The following is a 20,132-nucleotide window of genomic DNA, read 5'->3' as shown; positions in this document are numbered from 1 at the left end:
ATACAAGAACCAGGATATTTGCCCATCAGTATAAACCAAATGAGAGACACACCAAACATCACAAAGAATCCTGAAAGCAAGGAAACATCTTGTGCACTCAGAGAGAAAAAAGCTCCTATTTTATGTAACGTCCTGCTGCCCAACTGTGACCTGAAATGTTTGAAGCACAACTTCATAAATTGTCGTAGGCATAAACAGGAGACCAGGGAGATCTATCTTAGCTGGCTTTGGAAATTAAACAGAATCAGTGCTGTGGGTCAGCAGCTCCAGAGGACAAAAGAATGAACAGAAAGAGAAAGGAAGAGAGAGAGAGAGAGAAAGAGAGAGAGAGAGAGGGAGGGAGGGAGGGAGGAAGGCAGGAAGGCAGGAAGGCAGGAAGGGAGGGAGGAAGGGAGGGAGGCAGGCAGGCAGGCAGGCAGGCAGGAAGGCAGGAAGGCAGGCAGGCAGGAAGGGAGGAAGGGAGGAAGGCAGGAAGGCAGGAAGGCAGGAAGGGAGGGAGGAAGGGAGGGAGGCAGGCAGGCAGGCAGGCAGGCAGGAAGGCAGGAAGGCAGGCAGGCAGGAAGGGAGGAAGGGAGGAAGGCAGGAAGGCAGGAAGGCAGGAAGGGAGGGAGGAAGGGAGGGAGGCAGGCAGGCAGGCAGGCAGGCAGGAAGGCAGGAAGGCAGGCAGGCAGGAAGGGAGGAAGGGAGGAAGGCAGGAAGGCAGGAAGGCAGGAAGGGAGGGAGGAAGGGAGGGAGGCAGGCAGGCAGGCAGGCAGGCAGGAAGGCAGGAAGGCAGGCAGGCAGGAAGGGAGGAAGGGAGGAAGGCAGGAAGGCAGGAAGGCAGGAAGGGAGGGAGGAAGGGAGGGAGGCAGGCAGGCAGGCAGGCAGGCAGGAAGGCAGGAAGGCAGGCAGGCAGGAAGGGAGGAAGGGAGGAAGGCAGGAAGGCAGGAAGGCAGGAAGGGAGGGAGGAAGGGAGGGAGGCAGGCAGGCAGGCAGGCAGGCAGGAAGGCAGGAAGGCAGGCAGGCAGGAAGGGAGGAAGGGAGGAAGGCAGGAAGGCAGGAAGGCAGGAAGGGAGGGAGGAAGGGAGGGAGGCAGGCAGGCAGGCAGGCAGGCAGGAAGGCAGGAAGGCAGGCAGGCAGGAAGGGAGGAAGGGAGGAAGGCAGGAAGGCAGGAAGGCAGGAAGGGAGGGAGGAAGGGAGGGAGGCAGGCAGGCAGGCAGGCAGGCAGGAAGGCAGGAAGGCAGGCAGGCAGGAAGGGAGGAAGGGAGGAAGGCAGGAAGGCAGGAAGGCAGGAAGGGAGGGAGGAAGGGAGGGAGGCAGGCAGGCAGGCAGGCAGGCAGGAAGGCAGGAAGGCAGGCAGGCAGGAAGGGAGGAAGGGAGGAAGGCAGGAAGGCAGGAAGGCAGGAAGGGAGGGAGGAAGGGAGGGAGGCAGGCAGGCAGGCAGGCAGGCAGGAAGGCAGGAAGGCAGGCAGGCAGGAAGGCAGGAAGGAAGGCAGGAAGGAAGGAAGGAAGGACCTGCTCATAAGCAGGGATCTTGAGGAGGTTTAGTTTTTTATAAGAGGCTGAAGCCAGAAGCCAAGCCACGGTGAAAGGTTTAAGCTGATATGCACCTGCCTACCAGAATGCCTGTGTCTGAGCATCTGTGGCAACAGGTTTGTGTACACAGAGAAGTGGGTCTTAACCAAACAGCAACAGGTGACACCGCAGTCAGGGCACTGGGCCAGGACTCTGTGGGTCAGCTCAGGTCAGGGCCTATTTCTGCACATTATTTTCCATAACTCCAAGGCACTGGATTTCCACACATGCCAGTGGGGAATCAGGTGTTGGTTTTCAAGTGGGAATGTGAGTCTCCAGATTTCTGAGCCCTCCCATTCATTTGAATCCTTTGTATTCAGCTTGTGGTTCTCCCTTCCCTATCAATAGGACAGGAATAATAGTTCCCCAGCTCTCCTGCCTGCCTTGGCTATTTAGGTTGCTGGTGTCACTGGGTGGAGATTGTTTCCCACTACAGAATCCTATTCAGATCGTGCAGTCTGATAAACTGATAAACTCAGGACCAAGGAATGTTGTACCAGACACCCTCATAGCTGCCAAACCCTTTCCTTGCCCAGGCAGGGAGAAAATCAGGGTACCAGTCTGGTACCAATAGCAGTTGGATCTCATTTGGACCACCTACACATTTTGAGGATAAGGAAACTGTCTCCAATTATTTTCCAAAAAAAACAGCCAGAAGAAACCTCTCAACTTATCTCCCTAATTTCTGCCTCTGCCAAAATGTCTATTTTTCTTTTCTTTTTTTAATCTCAATTTTTCATTCATGGTTCTCATCTAAACATCAGGCTGAGCTGAGTCAGATGAGTGCTGAAGAGGAGAGGTCTGCTGCTTGATGGTTTTATTTAATGGTTTGACCTTGGGGTCTCAGACTGGTATCTACAACACAAAAAATTCCCATCCATTGCCAGCTGTTTGTGAAGACCTCCAGGGAAGAACAGAGCAGGAGGGGAACTCCCAAGAAAAAGGAAAAGCTGATAGGGTGTTTCTGAAATAAGTTCTGAGGAACCAGCTGGATTTGCCCAGCCTGGCAACGTGCAGCACCAATGAACCTTTTTCCAAAGTAGGCATCTGAGTGTTTTTCCTGCTACATTCACATCTTACATCTCTGGCTCAGCCTGTTTCCAAACACTTCCTTTTTTTTGTAGAAGCCCAGATCCTACTCTGAAATCTTTGGTGTAGTCCCATCTTTAACTTTGACTTCTAGTAAGCTGGACTGTGCAACTTTAGTGAAAGAGACATTGGGATTTCCCTCCCCTGGCACGTGGCTGGCAAGTGATCCCAGAAACAGTTCAGATTTACTGCTCCCTTTTGATGGCTCATGGGAAAGGAATTGGCTCCATAGCAGTAAGTCAAAGATGGGAAGAGACTGTGGCCTGAGCAATGTGACTGATGGCCACAGGCAGAAATACTTTCCTTGCTGCTTTGCAGGTCAATTGCTGCACCTTAGACCTTAAACAAACACATGGTGTTTGACCTTCAGATGCTGATCTGAAGCCTTGCCTTTCATCTCTCTCTCCACAGTTCAAGATTTCCTCTCTCTATGCTCATCAAACACACTGCAAATATTCCTCTTTTTCTCCTCCCCTTGCTTTGCCTTAGCCAGGGCCTGGAGACTCAAGACAGGAATAATTCAGTGTAATTCCACACCCTGTGCTATGCAGGCAGTCACATGAATGACCTAGTGGTCCCTTCTGGCTTGAAAATAACTTCAGGTTAAATCCATAGCAGCAATGCTCGGGCAGATACTTTGCAGATGCTTATTTCAGGATATGCATGTTTGTGATTCACTTTGTTTGGTGCTTAGGAATAATTCAGTTCCCAAACCAGCACTGACAACCACGTTCATTAATTTATTGGCAACCACTTAATTTGGTTTAAAACAAACTTAGAAATTCTTGTCCACTTTATTTTAATACACATTACTTATTCATGCAAGCCCTAGAAACTGGAGCTTTGGAGAAGCATGTTGCATTACTTAGCATGTCTGAACACCATTTTTTAAATAATTTAGTTAAAGCACATTAACTAGTGAGGAAACATTTATTCCTTCTCTTCTAGCCTGCAGGATTTGAATGTCAAGAGAAGTCAGACCAGTGCTTCTAACCAATACAAAATTCACCTCAAAAAAACCAACAAACCAGGTAGCTCTTCCAGTTATCCTAGACATTTTGTCATGATGTTAAACTCTTGCAAATATTATGTGTTACAGAAGATGGTCACCCAGAATCAGATCTCAAATAGTCTGGGTTCAAGTGCCCATTCTGAGCCCAGCAGCATTACGTGCCTTGCAGGATTTGCTCTCCTTGTAAAAATGAAGCTTGAAGCAGTCATTGAGTTTATGTAATTACAGCTCCTTTAAGTGGAAATTATTCATCCTCCTTCTGCAAAAAAAATCTCCAAAAAATCAGGTACTAGCCCATCCTCGTAGATGGACACAAAACCAACCCCAAAAAAGAGGGAGTGTGAAAGGAAAGAGAAATAGAGGTTCAGTTAATCCAAACACTGCTTTATCCACCAATCCAGATGCTTAAAAGATTTAACAAGGGAAGAGCTGCCATGTAGCCTGCACATATGTGCTAGAGAATGGTTAATGTGCCCTAAAGTTTGATAGTCTGAATAAAAATGGATTTGAGAAACTGTTTTGGATTAACGTGATATGCTTTTTAGTGAAAAGATTTGGGATCCTAAACAGGCAGCTTAGCCACGATTAACTCATTTAAACACTTTCACAGCTAAATGTATTCCCAATGTCCCAAGCTGTAGGAGCTTTACCCTTTGGGGATTAAGCTGAAACTCCTCTGGGGGTTCTCCTGCCCTTCTCCTCCATGTCTGCTCATTTTGCAAACAGCTCCTTGTCATAGCACCTCTTTCTTATCTTTCACTGTAAGGAGCTGGACAAATCAAGATGTGGGGATTTCTCCCTATCCTTTCCCATCTGGTTGTGATTTCCATTCTTTTTGTCTGGTGGCAAACAAGATGATCTGAACCACGTTCTATTTTCCAGGTCACTGAAGTGGCCCAAGGATGGAGAGTCAGCCATGAGGCTGCTGCCTTAGACTGACATGCAAGTCCTTCAAGGAGAAGAGGGTCCTGGTTCCACCTTCTGCTTAGAGACCACACAGAGCTAGTCCTTGAATTACAGCTGAAGACCCAGAGCAGTTATGCTGCTTTCTCCTTTTCTCTGGACCTGTCAGGACTCATTGTCTGTGCCTACACATGTAAACCAAATGAAACAGGTACATAAGCCCAAAAAGTGTCACAATGCCATCCACATTGTCACATTATTTGCCTCCCCCTGGCACTGGTCAGACCTAGGCCAGGCATGACTGACAGGTTAGGACAGGGCCCAGCAGGCAGTTTGGATGCAGCCATCCTGGTCTGGGAACTAGAGGAACTGATATAAACATAATGTGCATAAATTGGCCTCAGATCCAAAGGCAGCTCCTCACCCATTTCATGTGCTGGTACAGATGGATATTGCAGCAAACCAAGGATGCAACAAGACAGCTCAGGAGTTCCTTGATGTGACAGATGCTGGGGAGGGGGCAGCCAGTGCTGCTGGAAAGCTGGGGAAAAGATGGTTCACCTCTCTGTTTGCCACAAAGAAAGTATCTGCCTGCAAAACACTCATTTTACACCACAGGTTGTTGTACACGCCTGTTGCTTTGGGATGAGGAACAAGGTTATTCTGCTCACGGGTAGCTCAGAAGATGCAAAATACTGACAGCCAAAAAGTCCTCCAAAGGTGAAATATTTTCTGTTCATTAGATAAAATGAGCTAGGAATTACCATGTTTTTTTTAATCTCCACAGGAATGTTCTGGGGTTTTGTTTTGTCTTGTTTGTTTCTTTCCCAAAGGAGAGGGAAGATCTGTTTTCAGGACTAAAAGCACCTGGAGATAAAAATGCATGATTTATACTAGACCTTTAAAAAATGTATGCTTTGGCTCTTTGCATTTCTTGAGGCTTATTGGTGTAAAGGGGCACTTTGTGTCCAGATACAGCATATTACTAGGCAAATGCCTAATCTTAAACTGTGCTTTCTCATTCACACATTTTTTATTCAATTCTTTTCAGCTTTACTCTTTTTTTTTTTTTACAGCTTTTATTCATGTTTTTTAAACTAAAGAAAAAAAAATCAATTTTGAAAATCAAATTAATAAAAGATGAAACAAAACAAAGTCTAGTGAAGAGAGCACAGTCTGAGCTTCTCAGGCAGAACTAAGTTGCCCTCAGCAATAAATGGCAAAGTCTTGCTCCAAAAGACCAGGCAAGACAAAGTACAGAGAAAACCAAATTTAATTAGAAATGTAACTTCATTTACTCCATATGAATCATGTCACTTATGTAGAAACTCGATGTTGCTACATCATTCTGATGATTCACTGCAACAGCTATGGCTAAAATATTAATGTAAATGCAGCATTTGTCAAAGTAGTCACTGTTCTCTGGGGTAACAGGTTACAAAATGTGATGGAAAGTGGATCTAGAGCTGCAGAGAGAAGTAGATTCCTAGACTACATGCAGCTCTGCTGCAGTCCTCAGCATTCACCAGGGCTGCCTGTGAACCACCTCCATCCAAAGTTCTCCAGAGCCTCAAATTTCCCTCACTGGTCCTAAGTAAAACCACTGAGGCATTATGTTGCCTTCCTGTACTTGGATCAAGGGCAGCTTGAAGTATCTGAAGCACATGAGACCACGAGAGACATTCTCCTACTTATTCATGGTGCCACCATGAAGCACATGGGAAGCACATTGCTCCAGGTCCCACAGGCCAAAATGTCCAAAGTACTGAGGTGCCAGGAGGGGAAAATCATGAGTGTTCCCTGACAGTTGGTTCTATCCAGGTTTTTGTGTCAGCTACATTGTGCCACTGCTTCTGCTACACTGAATGCTCAGTTTATGAACATAGATGCATAAGAAGATAATACTACACCCCATTAGTTTAAGATATGAACCTGGGATGTAGAATAGAGATGTCTGATTGTCAAAGCTATGACAGAAGACCTTGAATGGAGAAGACTAGAGACACTTGCCTTAGAGTACTCAGGATCTCCCTTCTGTGATGATAGACTTACATCCAAGCCAAGTGGGACATGGAAAAATGTTCCTAGATCAAGAGTGAATAGCTACTGATGTCTTCTTGTAAGGATCTGAGCCAAAGCTGCACGTGTTCCTTCACAGAGGCTGGCTACAAAATCAGCTCTGATGCTCAGGATGTAGTTGTGGGCAGCATCAAGGTTTAGCCAACTTGTCTCCTGTATCCCTTTATGATGCTGTGTGGCAACTGAGTGGAGAATCTTGAAGGTGCCCAGAAAAGCCCTCAGAGACCAATTAATCTGTTCTGCTTTAGATACCTATCTCAAGATGAGCTGAATCACCTTTCAGAGGTGCTGACTTGTATATGTTGATGGAGCCAGAAAAGCCTCACACTTAAATGTTTTATTCTTGGCCTAACTTAGGGCAGATGGATCCCACCCTTTGATGTGCCACCTCTAATAATTAGACAATTCCTTCAAAACACTCTGCTGACCTTCAGTTACACTTGGATGAGATATCCAAAGGCCAGGCTGTGTATTTTCCTCCCCAAATACACACATACAACCATCTCGGTCCCAACACCTCTGAAATGCCCAAATCCCCAACTCCTGCCTGAAACCCAGCCACCCCTTTAACCATGGATGTCCTTATTTTACCAGTGGAACCTGAGTCAGAGCATTTTCTGAGCTTAACTACCCCATTTGGCCTCCTATAAAATCCCTTCCAAGGCAAAAGCTAATGTTGCCTAGGACCTGCATACCTGTCCACAAGATGGGTCCTTTGCTTTCAAAGTCTCCTTCTGCTTGCTTGGCAGTGGTATGTCCATGGTTGACACATCTTACAGTGGCCACCTCATGCAGTGGCTTCATGACTGTGGGCTGTGCCTGGTAGTGCTTTGCATTTGTTCTTATGTGAAAGGAGGTTGGAACGAGCTGGGGGGGTTGTCTCTTTTCCCATATAACAGTTGATAGGACAAGAGAAAATGGCCTCAGGTTGTGCAGGGGAGGTGTAGATTGGATATTAAGAGAAATATCTTCACTGAAAGGGTTCTCGGGTACTAGACCAGGCTGCCCAGGGAAGTGGTGGAGTCACCATCCTTGGAGGTATTTAAAAGACATGTAGATGGGGTGCTTGGGGACATGGCTTAGTGGTGGATTTGGCAGTGCTGGGTTGATGGTTGGACTTGATGATCTTAAAGGTCTTTTCCAGACTAAATGATCCTACGATTCTATAGTTGGCAGACACATGTACATAACATAGTGCAACAGCAACTATCTTCTTGTGACTCTGAGGTCTTGCTGGGTGGTGCCACAGCCTGTCCCAGCCAAAGAAGGGGCAGGCTGAGCCTCAGGGAATGTAAACTGGTTTAGAACATGGAGTCCTAGAGCAAATAAGACCTGAGGAGGCAATGCAGTAGATGGATTTTGTATTAGAGACCTAGACTTCTACTCAGGGCTGTGAATTTGCCTGGGTTATCCAAGTCAGGTTAAGGGCTGGGCATTGCAATGCCTGCAGTTCATTACGGGCACATCTTCTAGAGCCTTCACAAGAAGGGAGTGGGAAAAACAGGGAAAGCTTCCCAACATTCTGCTCCAAGCCAAAGCTTCATCTTGGCACACTCTGACTGAATAGAGTGAGAGTAAATCTGTGGTAAATTCTTTTCCTTGCACCAGCTCAATGTCAAGGTTATTCTGGGCACTTCTCTCCGCCTAAACAAAAGCACCAATTTCTTTACTAGTGCCCACAATTGCTTAGTTCTGTTTTTACACTTTTGCCTTTAAAAGATTTTTTTTTTCCCCCTCAAAGCTCAAGATGAGTTATAAATTGCCTGCTGCACACAAGGAAAGGAGCACTAAGTTGTGTACATGGCTTTGTCTTTGGAAAAGCTGGAGCAGAGTTTATGAGAAAACTCTCAGGAAACCACCCTGCTTGATGGCAATGCCATGTTTTTCTGGGTGTGATTAACACCAGAGAGCTAACATTGCTTAGCTCAAATGGTGTTTTCAGAGCAGATCTGGGAAGGATCCAAAGCTTCTTTTTCTTAATTTGTCAGAGTGGATTCATTTTTCAGCAGCCCATAACTGGATCTCAGCCTGCCCAGCTTCAAGCTTCATTGTGAGAAGCTGGTGAGACTGAGCTGACAGCAACCATGGGCAGACAGAGCCCAGATGTGGTACAGAGCTGCAGGAACATACCAATGACACCTGGAGATCAGCTTGATGCTCCTGAGTAAGACTTGGAGGATGGAACCAGAGCCTATCAACTTCCAGAATCAGGCAATCAGTTCCCAAACAAATCAACCCCAGAGCCACCACTGCTGGGTCTTGAAGTCTGTCCTCACCTTGCAGCTCTAATGGGACACCTGGAATAAGAACATCCAGTACGAGTGTTATTTCAAGCACTGTGCACCAATGCTGAAATACTCCACTAAGCAGTCTCTTGTTCAGCACTGCCTTAACACCAGGAAGAAGGTCTGATCAGAGGCATGTCCCAGGAAGTACAGGTGACCAAGGAGAAGCTTGGTCTGAATCCAAACTTTGCATCATTGAGAAAGGGAAGGACAAGGTATCAAAACAAATGGTTGTTACCTCCAGCAACCCAAAGGTTGCTATAGTCAGAGACCACTGTCCTCCAGCTTGTGTGCCCTGGAGGGGTGCCAGTCATGTCCCTGCCTCCTGCCTCCTGTTTGCAAAGCCACAGGTGAGTCTCACAGACCCATATTGCTGTTCTGTGCATGAGGTACCTGAGAAAACTAGGCCTGCTTCAGACACAGAGGTGGGTTTCTCTTCAGTAAAACCAGAACATAGTACTTTGCACTCCTGCAGATTCAGTGATTGCAATGGAGCTTTAGCTGATTTCATTGATGCATTTATTGGCTGCCTTCTCTCCTGCACAACCTACACCAGCATAAGGCTGCTGAAGCCAGTGCTATTGCATCTTATTGGAGACCAATGTAGGAGCTTCTCGGTAGTTCATTTGTTTTTAATTAACAAATCAATTGCAAGAGCTTTCTTCACTGCTTGGGTACACACTCACAAAACAGATGAAACATCAACAACTAATCAGAATAATTTTATGTAAAAAGAGCAGCATGAAGTTAAAAGCAAACCTTTTGCCATCTGTTATCCTGTTGTTCTTTAGTCAAAAGAAAGACCTACTGCATCCACATTTGCTTTACCTGAATGAAGAAACCTTTGAATACATCAGCATACGTGTTGGGAGGTTTGAGCCTGAAATTCATGAGCAAATGACAGTGACAAAAGGGTCATTGCAAAGACTGAAATGTTAAATATGGGGGCATATGGATAGACCAGCAGCCAAGCTCTGATTAGGATTTTTATTTTTTTGTCTATAAGTACAAGGTTACATTGTCATAAACTGCAGCTTTATGTGGCCAAAAACTGCCCCTTAAAAACCTCAACAGTCTTGGTGAGCAGAGAGTTGTTGCTACATGTTGCCCCAAAAGCTGCTGAGGGACACAGTCTTGCTCCACCAGAACTGCCCTACCCAAAATTTGCTCTTGAAATTCAGTGCTAAACTCTTTCTTGCTGAATGTTGCAGTTCTCCAGGGCTGAATACAAAATATTTCAGTACAGTTTATATAAAAATGCAAATATTCTATAAAATTATCTGAAGTTGATCCCCGTAGAGTACAATTAATATTTTACTGCTGTTGATTGTGCAGTGCCCATTTCCAAAGGAGGGCAGAGTCATTTGGATAAAAGTCTGAGTGTTTTCATTTGTGTGTGCTTGTGTGTACATACGTGTGTAAACATACAGATGCATTTTAATGTGCTTCCCAGCTGTCTGGATGAAGTTTTCCTTTCTGCATGGGATAACAAAGTACTCCCAGGGCCAGAAACCAAGACCTATGTTTCTTATTTTTCTGAACAAAAGGCTAGAGCAGTGACAGCAAGAGCTGGGTTGTGCTCTTTGGACACCTACAGCTTCAACATTAATTTATCACCACAGCTCTCACTCAGAAAAAGAAGAACCAATGCCAAGGTGAGGGCACTAGCAAAGGCTGGGCCTGCATTTGAGATGCTGAGCTCTTCAGTGCTAGAAAGATTCATATGCTAAAAGACAGGAGTAACTTCTTTAGGGATAAACAAAGTGAGGCCTTGGGAGAAAAAAGGCACCAGAAACTTTCTTGTTTCTCAGGGAGATCTTTCTACCATAAGTCACATAAATAATTTGTGGGCTGTAAAAACATGGGCACTCAGTTTCAGGGCACAGTGAGTAGTTGTGCTGTGCACTGTGTCATGTTCATAAAGTATTTTTGCCACAGGCCCAGTGATTGCTCAAAACACAGGCCACCATTAAGTTCTTCTGCCTCTGCAGTTATAAGGCAATGAAGGACAATGTGCCCTTTGAAACAAGATGAATACACAGAGAAGGAATTTATTTTTATTGCTACAACCATGTTATGAATAAAACCAAAGATAAAACATAACACTAGGACCACATGACATATGGAACTGAGGCTGAAAGATGAAAAAAACTAACAACCAAAGGAAAATTTGCCTTCAGAAATTTGCAATTATCAATCAAATTGCAAAGATTTCTCTCTCAGAAGACTGTTCTGAGACAAATTACTAAAGCAATATTTAGTGCCTTGCATTGAGCTAATCCATGCAAGACTCTTTCCTATTCATCCATATTTCATACCTAGGAACAGAAGCTCTACCAGCTTTTTAAACTAGCTTGCTCTAAGTAGTTTTCTTCTACATGAGATTCCACCTTTGCTTCTGTTTTTCCCTTAGGGTGAGTAACAGATTCAGATCTCTGCACAGAAATAGAAAATGTCATTCTTCCACATCAGTATGTTCAGGAATAGCTCACACTCATCACAAGGGGAGATTTCTTCCTACCTGGGCACTAGACAACATTTTCCAACTAAGCAAAATTGGGAGAAACATCTCCTTAGTGAAATACATAAAGGCCATCTTCAGATGACTGAAAAGGGACCTAACTGAAGCCTCATGGTTGCTCCACTCCACTGACTTTAACCATGTTATTACTGATGATACTGTTCACTAAGGGATCTGAAAGTGGCTGTCACCCTTCATTCTGGCTTTTGCCCTGAGCTGGAGGCAGGGCATTGCCCATGGCAGAGGGCTCAGTGCCAGACCTTGCATGCTTGGCAGGAGCTGTTGAGACCACCTGATGTCCCTTCCGTACCACATTTGTCAGGGCCTTCTCTGAATTTCTATCTGATCCAGAACAACTGTATGTCATTCAGAAACCCCCTACTCTGAGTTAAAAATTCCCCAATCACGTAGGAACCATCATGTGCTAATTTCTTCCAATTCCAAATTATTGCTGTTACTGAAAGAGTCTGATTTATGTCCAGCCTGACTTGAGCTTCAGCTTCACTGGCTCTTGGTTGGTAGAATTAGCTGAGAAGCTTTTGGCAGAACATTTCTTTGTTTTATAAAAATGGCAGATTCCTGTGAGGGTGGTGAGACCCTGGCCCAGGCTGCCCAGAGAAGCTGTGGCTGCCCCATCCCTGGAAGTGTTCAAGGCCAGGTTGGATGGAGCTTGGTGCAGCTTGATCTAGTTTGAGTTGTCCCTGTCTATGGCAGGGGGGTTGGAACTAGATGATCTTTAATGTCCCTTCCATCCCAAAGCATTCTATCATTCTGTAATTTGTGGAAAAGGATTAGATTTGATGGAGTTTCTCAACTTGTCCTTGTTCAGCAATTTTCAGCTGAAACATTCCAGATTAACAGTCAAACTTTATGGTTTTTTTTCCTAGCAATTTAATAGCTTGATATAAACCAGAAATGGTCCAAATAAAAATGACACATTCAGAAATTATTTACTCCTTCATCCCTTCACTGGAAGAGGTCTGTGTGGGTGTATGAGACATAAACATTGACTGCTGTCACTGCTGCTTTTGCTTTTGAAGGGCAATTTACAGTAAGGAAGTAAATATAATTACTTCACATTTAAATGGCACTTTTCCATCCTGGAAAACTGAGTTTATTTTATAGCCAGTGTATAAACATAGCTGTGGTAAATCACATCCCATCAGTGAACTGAACTGGCCATATAGCACCAGCCACACTAAGCTGTTTACAAGAAGAAACAAGAAATTTCTTCCATGGAAGGTAGAGAGAATTTATTCCACACCAGAAAAAAGCTTTTACTGATGACAGCAGGTCATGGTCTGTAAAGAAAACTTTTAAGGCTTCAGCTTTCATTTGAAAGGGCCATGTAGCCTACTGGAGACTGTCATCACCTACATGCTTCAGGCAAACCAGCCTCCACAAGGGTAACAGCTGGGAGGGATTTGGGAAGCCCTGAGGCTGGGGAGAAGGACTTGGGTAGTGGGATGCTTTGTTTCCCAAGCCTCTTCTTCCTGACATCTTCTTCTCTCCTTTCTCCTCTCCATCAGCATCTGTATCCCCCAGCTTTCCCATGCTGTTCCCTGTCCCATCACTGCAGTCAGCCCTTCTCCTCCTCTGCATCTTGCCCATGCAGGGAAATTCATCCTTCCACCCAGGAAGAGGCAGAGCTGGAGCTGGGATGGCAATCCTAGAGGGAACAGGAGGTTTGCTCTCCTGGCTCTCCCCCATGTTGTGGGTCAGAGACAGACATCAGGTGTGCAGGTAGATGTGTTTGGGATGGGAGGGATTCACCATGGAGAAGTAGCCCATAACCTGGTGGACCCCAGCCCTCAGCAAGTGGGCTGGGAAGAGGCTTCACCAGCCTCATCTCTTCTTGTGCTGGTGTTGTTTGTCTCTCCCTGGCCCACAAGACAATGTGCTAAGGGATCCAGCATTGCTTGTGCTGTAAGCACATTACTTGTGCTGATATAGATCCAGGTAGGAAAGCCTGCTGAGATGCTGCTATAGCACAGGAAGCAAAGGGAGGGGTCTCAAAATTGCCCCAGGTCTGTGGGGGACACCTTCCAGGGTCTCGTCAGACAGCACAGAACCTTCCCTCCCAGGAAAACCATCCTCTAGAAGTGCTGTCAGTGAGCTCCTCAGCCTTCAGGCTGCATCACTGGCAACCACTTTTTCTTGTTTTTTAGACAGTTCTCAGAAGTAAACTTGTCATTGCCAAATCACTCCCAGTTTCAGGTGAAAAACCCTACATGAAGTCACAGGTTCTGACTCACGTTGGTTTCCTTGAACCCCCTTGAACTCTATTATCTTAAAATGCCCTTTTAAAAGATGCCAGAAATACACAGATGCTTTGCTGGTGCTGTAATCCCACTGGAACTTGAACACCTAGGACAGTTATGGGTTAGAACAGCAACACCCACAGATTCTGCTGGGACAGTTGCTTTGGAGAAGTCCAGTGTCATTCCAAAAAGAAAAGTAATTCATGCAAAGAACAGTTCAGAAAAAGCATTGGATGCCTTTGAGCTCTGCTGTTCCTGGGTGGTCTAAAAGGCCCCAAAACCACAGGGGCTGGAGAAAGGAGAAGTACTTCTGTCCTAAACCATTCATATAAACAAATGTCTCCTCACACCAAGGGTGAGGTGGCGACAGTTCCACATAAAAAGGGATTTTAAAACCTTTGCAAGAAATTGAATGTACAAATTGCTGCCTTTTTCAAAGCCAAAGGATGTTTTACCAGCATGGCATCACATCTCCAGGGAAGTGCTGCAGGGAACTGTGTTTCACTCATGATATAGAATAGAATCAGGCTCCAAACACAACCAGAAAATAAACAAGCCAAGTCAGTGCCCTGCCAGAAACTGTAAAGAAAAATGCTTTTTCACTTTGCTGTCCCATTTCAGCATTCTTTAATGCCACTTTCCATCACATCATTGCAACTTGTATTTCTTCATGAAGTCATAATAGAAAAATAAAGGTGTTTTCTCATAGCTCAAAGAATGAATTTGACTTGGTTCTCATCTGCTGTCACTGTTTGTCCTTGGAAAGTATTTGCTCAAAAAAACACATAAGCTTATTATGCCGGAGAAAGGACTGAAGTTCTCAGAGATGCCAAAGTGACAATGTTTGCATTTGGCAAAGGAAGCAAAATAGGTCCCCCTCAAGATTGCATCTGCCCTGTTCAAGCTCGGCCTCAACATCAGGACTTGGTTTCCTTTCCTTTGCAGCCACCCAGCTTTGCTCAGAACAATGTCCCTTCAACAGGGAAAAAAAAAATCCAAAACCGGTTGTTTTTTTTCTCTTCCAGCCCCTAATTCATCAGTTGTTCAATAGGAAAATGACAGATGAGCTAATGAAAGCCAAAATCCATCCCAGTGTCATGAAAAACATGGCATCTCCTCAGCAGTTAGTGGAAAACAGGTATCACAGGTCCCCAGCCAGCCTGGAGAAATAGAGGAGACACCACCCACAGGAACGTGGTTTGCCACGATTGACTGTCCTGGCCATGGCTGGGTAATCTAGGAGGGGAAACAGAAAGAGAACTCTAAGAGATCACTCAGCAAGGGAGGGGTATAGGAGGGCTTGGGACACCCCAAAGAAAAAATTAAAAAAAAAAAAAAAAAAGAAAAAAACAAAGACTGATGGACATTACTACCATATCATACCCCTCCCTTCATTCATCAGAACTTCCCCCAGGAAGGGAGCTGATAAGGCAACATGACACATTCTTTGGAGAATTCACTGTCTAAATTAATTACTTTAAATTGAAAAAAATCCCCAACTGAATATTTTCACAAAACACTTCACTCAGACTCTCTTGTTGTAGAATAAAAAAAAAAGTAAACATGCTCAAGTTTGCTGAGGTCTTGGGAGGGGATGCTGAGGTTTTTGTTTTACCAATTTATTTTGTCATTGGCACGGAAGGGAAAAAGACAAACTGGGTAAAACAAAACATAAAATCAGGTAGTGATTTTCTTGAATTAAAAATATATCCATATTTTGAAATGTTTTCTGGATGATTCTGACAGTAGTGAGTAGTTTGGGAAGCAATAGGGGGGCTTGGAGCCCCCCAAAAAAAAAAAAAAAAAAAAAGAAGAAAAAAAAAAAAGAAAAAACCAAAGACTGATGGACATTACTACCATATCATACCCCTCCCTTCATTCATCAGAACTTCCCCCAGGAAGGGAGCTGATAAGGCAACATGACACATTCTTTGGAGAATTCACTGTCTAAATTAATTACTTTAAATTGAAAAAAATCCCCAACTGAATATTTTCACAAAACACTTCACTCAGACTCTCTTGTTGTAGAATAAAAAAAAAGAAAACATGCTCAAGTTTGCTGAGGTCTTGGGAGGGGATGCTGAGGTTTTTGTTTTACCAATTTATTTTGTCATTGGCACGGAAGGGAAAAAGACAAACTGGGTAAAACAAAACATAAAATCAGGTAGTGATTTTCTTGAATTAAAAATATATCCATATTTTGAAATGTTTTCTGGATGATTCTGACAGTAGTGAGTAGTTTGGGAAGCAACCCTGTGTTTCCAAGCACACGAGTGGACTGTGAAGCCACAACTGACGCGTGCATGTGGATGGGTAACAGCACCAGTGTGTTCCCACACTCCAAATCCATAACTTCTCCAGCACTGAAAAATCAGACTGTCCCTCAGGAACTGGTCCCAGCAGAGCAGGCCAGCAAATCTTGCCATTATCAGGTTGTAGGAATAGTGATGGAGATCACAGATTCCTAGCCATGCTCATGGTCTTTACTACAGTGCCCTAGTACTATGTCAACAGCCTTTTGCCAGCAGAGAATGGCTCCATTCCCTTGGTATTTGTTGAAGCTTCAGCAGTAGGAAACCTTGCTTGGTGAGACATGCCTGGCAGCAGAAGTCCCCTGTCCCTAATCCCCAGTCCCCCAAGCGCTCTCATTAGAGGTTTGATGTGCAACATGTTGTTCCAGCACCTCCTCTCCTGGGGACCTTCCTGAGCTGCCCACTTGTGTGGAGACAGAGATACAGTGGTGACATCCACTGAACCTGCTTCTGGAGCAGTGCTGGCCATATTTCCAGGCATTTGACAGAGGAACATATCTTGTACCTCTCCTCAGCATGCAGACACTTCACAAGGAAAATCCAGTGCCAGCTGAATTCTTCTAACCTTGAGGACAAAGCCAAGTCTGCTTTTCCTTCTGGAGAGGCCCAAATGGGAATGGCAAGCTTTCATGATATGAGCAAGTGTCCACCAGAATGCACTTCCCAGAGCAGCCATCACACATACATCTTTGAGCAGCTTTCAGGTGGTCGTGGTTCAGCCAACACACAAGCACCAGTGACATTGCACCAGTGCCCCAGCTCCCTGCTGCAATACTCCAAACAGTGACAATTTCACCCTTGTTGCTGGAATAAGTCCATTCAGTGGTGGGCAACCAAAAACCCCCAAATCAAATGATTTGCTTGAATACTACTAAACCACCACATTCAGGCAGAGTATGTGAGCACCTTCAGACCAGGGGTGCAGTAAATCCACACTTACTGCATCATAAAGGTGACCCTCAGAGATTACACCAAAACTATTACCTCCTTCTTGGTGAAATATGCTGAACTGTGACAGGCCTTGAGAAAACCACAGAAACAGACTGACAGACAAAAGGAAAAGGGAGGAAATGAAGTGAAGGGGTAAGCTGCACAAATTCTACTGAGTGGACAAGGAAAGGCAAGAAACACTGATAAATTTTTGGGGGGTATCTGAGGACACTAGAAACTCAGATTAGATTATTAAAACTTCATTATGATGGTAACCTCAGTAATGACTGTGAGCAGAAGGATTCCTTGGGCAGTCTGAGATGATTAATTTCTTATGATGCCTCCAGAAACTCAACAGAGCTTGTGCAGCACAAGAAGAAATTCAGATTCCCCACAGCACCATGAACATATGCTTTATGTCCTGGCACTCCAAGGGCTAAGCAAGCCTGCTTTATTTGTGTAGCAGTTGAGGTGTTGGGAAAGATGGCAGACAAGGGGTTAAGCAGTGGCACTGCAGTTTCTGGCAGGGAAAGACATGCCTCATTAGCTGGCTGGAATTCATAGAGGATATGAACACCAGAGAGGACATGGGAATGGCAGCAAACTCCATATTACTGAGATTTTCAGGGTACATTGGACACAGGTCCACAAAAGAGGTCAGTGCCAATGGACCAGACGACACTGGGAGGTGAAAATGGCATTGAGAAGTCAAGGGCAACGAGGAACAAGCAGGAGAACACAGTGGATGTCTTACTGCAACAACTTATATCCCTGCAGTTTCTCCACACACTGAGACTTGTGTAATCCGCCCCATCTGTCCCACCAGACAAGAGGACAGCCCATTGTGCCCACGTTTTCAGCTTCTTTCCAGAGAGCGACCCATAATTTTCCAATCCATCACACTCATTTACAAAGCTAACATGGTACAAGTTACCAAACTGCAATTTAATGAGTCTGTAGTGACTAATCCAAGTATCCTGTAGAAGTGTAAAAGTGTCCAGTCAGGTAGCATAGGCACTTCACTTCTGAGGCTCACCTGCCACTAGCCCCCAGCCCAGCAGACAGCACATGCCAACAGCAATGCCATCTCCTTTAAATACATGTGGTTCCCCTTATTTCCATCTGGTCAAGCAGCTCAGGCTCCAGGATTGTTCTGTTGTCCTCCATTAAAAAATTGTAAAAGCAACCTAAGACATAAAGATTCACATGGAAAATGACCTCAGCATCTTTTTACCCAAAAGGTCACTGACCAGGAAAGTCATTAATGAAACAGGAAAAGTTGGTTTCAGATCCTTTATCTGTCTTGGAGAATTTGCATCGTGTTATTCTGGAAACAGTATTTCACTTTAATGTAGAAAAATTAGATAGGTAAGAGAGCAGAGTTTTGTGTAACCTCCTCCAAGAGGGATTCACATTAGCCTGGGAGGGAAGCATGTATTCCTTGCTCTCTGGCTCTACAAGTGTCTAAATGTTCTGTATCACACGATGAGTTCAACATAAAAAGCTGAAATGAGACAAGTCCAAAGTTCTGTGTGCTTAAAATACTCTTTTGAAGGGTGAGAAATACAGATTTGACTCCTCCTGCAGTGAACCCAGCTCTTCAGCACCCCAGGTGAGTGGTTTTGCTCTTTTAGTTTATAAAGGCAAACCACCAACTCCTGCCCCACAAACTCTTCAGAGACAAACTCTTCAGCAATTTTGGGACAACTCCAGGAATAGTTACAGAATGATGCAAAGACTTTTACTGACAGTGGCTCCAAGGATTGTATTTTTCCCTCTTTCTTTAGTCAAAGCCTTTTTAGAAATTAATGGCCCAGAGACAAAAGGAGCTAGAAGGTACATAAAGGTGCCACACGTGCTGTGATGATGGTGAGTCTACTTTTGTCACACCTTCTTACCTAGGGCAAGGCTGAGCTGGGCTTGTCTGCTTAACTATGAAAAGCACCATGTGCAACCTGCTCCTTTCTCTTGCAAGCTTCAGCTGGCAGATTTACAGCAGTACGAGCAATGCTAAGGGAGGACTGTACATCCATTTGTAACTGGGGTTCAGCTGAGATTTAAATTTGAAGCAGGTATTTTAATCCCTCGGTTGCACACGAGGTGCACTCAGATTTACCACAATTGCTCTTTCCTCTGGTCAGACAAATACATTCGGGGAAATCATGTACATAAATCCATTCATTTCTAGAATTTTTATAATCTGTTTTGCAGTCTGTCTCCAAGGACATATGACTCTAAACCTGAAGATTTGCTGTCCCTTAATCACCAAGGTTAAGGGACTGTATCTTGCTACAGGGGAAAACACGTGGCAAACAAACCTGATCCTGCTGAGCTCACCCTATCCTTTTGCTCCTCAACACACTCAGCCAAGTGCATTCAGCATTCCAGCTAAAGCACAGCACCTGGCAACACATCCAGGGCTTGGGACCTGCTTCCTGCTTTTTTTCTAAGTATCAGCTGCAAAATTGCATCCTAGGTCAATACATCCCAGGAGCAGAAAGAGCTCTGCAGTCCTGGAATTGTCGTCCTGGGTGAAGCCACCTCTCGCTGACCAGCCACATCTCTGACATTACCAGCACCACCAGTTAGAGTTTCTCAACTTTCCTCTCACCCTACAAGTCAGGAGGAGTAGTTGTGGGTGCTTCAAACACAGCTTTCCTCAGCTGGTGACGCCAAAGATTGACAAGAAGGCCCTGGGTGTCAGAGGGCTGTCCCACCCTGCAGCTTTATGGCCCAGCACGGGAACAGCCCCACTCTAACATTCCCAGTCATCTTGTGGGTAGGTCCACCCATCTTCGTCTCTCCTTGAGGCTAGGGGAAAGCTCTGGGCATTCTGAGCTTTTGGTGAGGATTTGTTTTGCTGGCATTTCATGCAGTCTTAAGACATAAGCACACCCAAGTGGCTGAGGAGCACATCCCAAAGCCATGCAGGCTACAGCAGCACTGTGCAGACTTGAGGAACACCAAGTGCATGACTGAAGTGATGGGAACTGGTGTTGGGGAGTGACTCACAAACACACAGTGAGCAGGGTGCTGATATCCCATTGAATGCTCCACGGGACAATGGAAGGAGCTCTAAATACATATTTTACCTTTTTTATTTTTCCAGGTTCATTTAACATTTGCTTTTGGTCCAGGGTCTGCGGGACAGACTCAAAGCCTTATGAAATCACTGGGACTCTTTCC

The sequence above is a fragment of the Chaetura pelagica genome, unplaced genomic scaffold (genome assembly GCF_000747805.2).
Source record: "Chaetura pelagica isolate M959 unplaced genomic scaffold, ChaPel_1.0 scaffold46, whole genome shotgun sequence".
NCBI classification, from domain to species: Eukaryota; Metazoa; Chordata; class Aves; order Apodiformes; family Apodidae; genus Chaetura; species Chaetura pelagica.
This window is presented reverse-complemented; position numbering follows the sequence as displayed.